General features: G+C 39.3%; 1 pseudogene; it reads right to left on the bottom strand.

Moving 5' to 3' along the window:
• Window positions 1–42: 42 nt before the first annotated feature.
• Window positions 43–2,683, bottom strand: LOC119582977 (annotated as a pseudogene).
• Window positions 2,684–3,549: the final 866 nt, after the last annotated feature.

The raw sequence follows: 3,549 nt of genomic DNA, 5'->3' as shown, positions 1-3,549 counted from the left end.
CTCAGGTCCTGTGTTTTGTATCTTCCTCAACTTCACATAGGTTCACTCTCTCGTCTCATTTCCCTCCTCTGGCATGTTCCTCTTTTCCTCTATACCCTTGTCTGGCGTGTGATCTTCAGTCCCATTTTCTGTGGTACATACCGCGATCTGGCGATGGGACTTTCGATTTTCTCATTCTGAGTTTTTTGAACTATCTGGTCCATTCACTGAACTCAAGTTTTTCTGCAACTGGTCAGTGTTTATGGCTTACCTTCAGCGGTAAGGAAGAAACTATAGAATTTTAAATCAGGCTCTAGTTTTTGAATGTAGCCTGTTTTCTCCTTGTTATCTATCTTCATCGATCGTCTCTGAAACAAATCTTAGAAATACTTTCTGGATCCTTCCTTGCCTCTCTGGAAAAATCTTGAAGTTCTATTTCTGTCTTCAAAGGACTGCCCATTACACCCTCCGCGTCGCTACCTGGTTGTTGTGGATTGTTTATGGTATCGATGATCATCCGTCAGAAGTTTCTCCATGTTGGTTATGTGTCGGTTCTGGAGTCGAATCAGCACCTCCAGATGATGGAGTTTGAGACGGACGTCAGAGTGCTTGTCTTGGGCTTTCTTCTGGGCAACGCTGTGAAGGATCTTGGCCGTCTGAAGCTTCACATTGTAGAGTATTTCAATTTTGCCCCGGACATACTGAGTGTTCCACAGGCTCGTGTATTCCATCTCTTCCGCTCGCGACTGGTCTATTTTTCGACACTCCTCTTCGAACTCAGATTCTCTATCTTTTCTGTTTTTCGAGAGAGCTTCTTCCTGCTGCGCCTGGGTATCTTCCCATATTTCTTATCTTTCTCTAAAATTTCTCGTTCGTAACTTTGCTCCAGATCGCATTTCAGATTGATTAATAGGCTCTCCAAGAGGTTTGAAAAGACGGTCTTGAGCGGAGGCGTCGTCTCCAATTTCGCTGGATGAGTTACGGATTTTTATTCCAACGGATCATGGGCAGTTTCTTCCAGTCTTCACTCAGCTTTAAGCAAGTATTGTTTTGTTTTCCCCCGAAGCAGAGCTACATTTAGTGGAGTTTGTGCACGTCGCCAGTGGATTCTGAAATGTCGTACTTACGTTCCTTGTACTTTTCAGCAATGTGCTCAACTTCTGCCTTTTTGTTCGTTTTCAAGGAGAAACCTTTCTTGATTTTCTCCCCAGTTGAACATGGTTGGTTCGCGGAGCTCTTTGCTATACTGCTGTTCGATCGCCCGGGCCAATTCTGATTTCATTGTCTGAGTCAGCTGTTGTTCTTCGCTTTATTTGTTTTTTGTGTTTCATGTTAAACCCCGATTCGTATTTGCTCTTGAGTTCCGTCAGTAGTTTGCATGTGGGCTGGAGGCCTCTTGGTTCACACCGGATACCGTTTCTTTCAGAAGGATTTTCAATATCCTCTTTCGAGTCCGATTTGTTTTTTCTTCCAAGCAAAAGGCTTATTGGTTTCATTTTTTCTCATTACCATCATTTATTGCTAACTTTTTTTGATAACAGCACCCCGACTTTCTACTTTTCTGACAGAAGTCTACAACGTCAAAAGCCAAAAAAATCGCACTTAATAAGGCTAATAGAACCAAAAACCACAGCAAAAAAAATTCGCCAAAGTAAGGGGTAATATGGAAAAATATCTCCGCATGTTACGCAATAAAAATATGGTTCCTCTATATGCCAAACTTCCCACAACATTTACCACTTGGGATACTACCAGTATTTATTTTTGAGACTTATTTTCACCCCCTTGGCTCAAGAAAAAATACTCTCCCTCCGATGTAAATTTTTAAATGCGGAAATTTTCCCACAACCGTGATCCCCCCACTTACTACAAAGACCCCGAAAAAAAAGTTCGGTTACATTTGTTCTTTTGCACAAAGAGCTTCGAACCCATACTGGGATCTCGAGTCTCTGGAGCTTTTGATACAGAAAAAATGTCGAAATCTCCACAAAGGAACCCCCTCTACAAAATGGTGATTCGATGGTTCAGAACCCCAACAACTGAATGGGTTACAAGCAGATTTGGGAACGTTGTTTTCAGTTTTGTAATAGATACTATAGTAGAATCTTGTAGGCCAAGGCGTTTTACTTGTTCTTTGGGTAACTTTCCTGAAGGAAGGAGCCTCTGGCAAAAAGGAGTTCGAGACCTTTCTTCGCATGCAGTCTCAAACCCTCTTTTGAACACAACAACGTTGGAAACGTTATTATAAAACGAGGTTTATTTGGACACACACAAACGAACCACCTTATATGCAATTTTTTTGTGTTGTTTGGGGATGGTTATTTTCTTGACCAGACGTGTCCAAAGGCCTTGCCAAACTGGAAAACCCCCCTGTTACAAAATAGGCATTTTTATAAATTAAATGTGTAATTCCTTTTCCTCTCTCTTAAACCAAATTTGCAATTTATGTAAGAGAACGAGAGAAAAAAATATTATATACATATAATTTATACACACACCCTCTCACTACCTGAACCGAACAAACATAATCCATTAATTTAAAATTATGAGCATATACCTCGCTGACGTCGTCGTTAAAACGACACACGGGCTCTGTGCCATTTTGATCGCCAGCCAAAAATCCCCAGGAAAACCAGCAGCACCCCGTGTGCTTGTAAAGTGCAAAAAACGTCCAAGCCAGGAACGAAAGTTCTTCCACCAACATTTTCAAATTTTTTGGTGTCATCGGGGGACGGAAACATTCCATTATTATATACGTTTTTACGGGATATGCTTGTTTTCTTTTTAAGCGCATTAAAAATTTTATTTATAAATTTAATTTTTATTAATATTTCGAATCGAAGATTAAGGAACCTCTTTATATCGTTCCCTAAACTGCTAATCTGGGTATAATATAAATATAACATAGATAATACATAGATATAACATTAATACATAGGGTAATGCCAGATGAAAAAAAAATAATCTTTTAAAAGACATGTACTCCCCCCATCTAGGTGGTTTCGTTTATTATATTTCGGACTGGCTGGTTTTTACCGAAGAAACTGTGCTAATCTCATGTCAACGCCCCCTAATTACTGCGGTGAGTCCGTTGACAGATAAAAGCAATTTTAAAAAAACTTATTTTCCCTTGATAGCTTATTGTTGGATAAAACTGAAATTTTACTCGTCCTACTCATCCTGATTTTTGTGTGTGTTTTGTGTTTTTGTGGGGGTGTGTATGTTTTTTGTGGTGGTGTGTGTGTGGGGTGTGTTGGGGTTGGTGCGTTGTGTTTGGTTTTGTGTGTGTGTGTGTGGGGTTGTTTGTGTGTGTTTGTGGGGTGTTGTGTTTTGTGTTGTTGGGGGGTGTGTTTGAGGATAGATAGATAGAGTTGTGTGTGTGTGTGTATATATATATAACATTACATATAATATGTATATATGGGATAATATATTATATAATATATATATATATATTATATTTTATATATAATAATATTGTATACATGTACATATATATGTATATATATAATTACAAAATGGTTGTGTGAGTGTGTTTTGTTGTGGGGGGGAAGATAAGGGGTGTGGGGA

The sequence above is a fragment of the Penaeus monodon genome, chromosome 16 (assembly GCF_015228065.2).
Source record: "Penaeus monodon isolate SGIC_2016 chromosome 16, NSTDA_Pmon_1, whole genome shotgun sequence".
Taxonomy (NCBI): domain Eukaryota; kingdom Metazoa; phylum Arthropoda; class Malacostraca; order Decapoda; family Penaeidae; genus Penaeus; species Penaeus monodon.
This window is presented reverse-complemented; position numbering and strand designations above follow the sequence as displayed.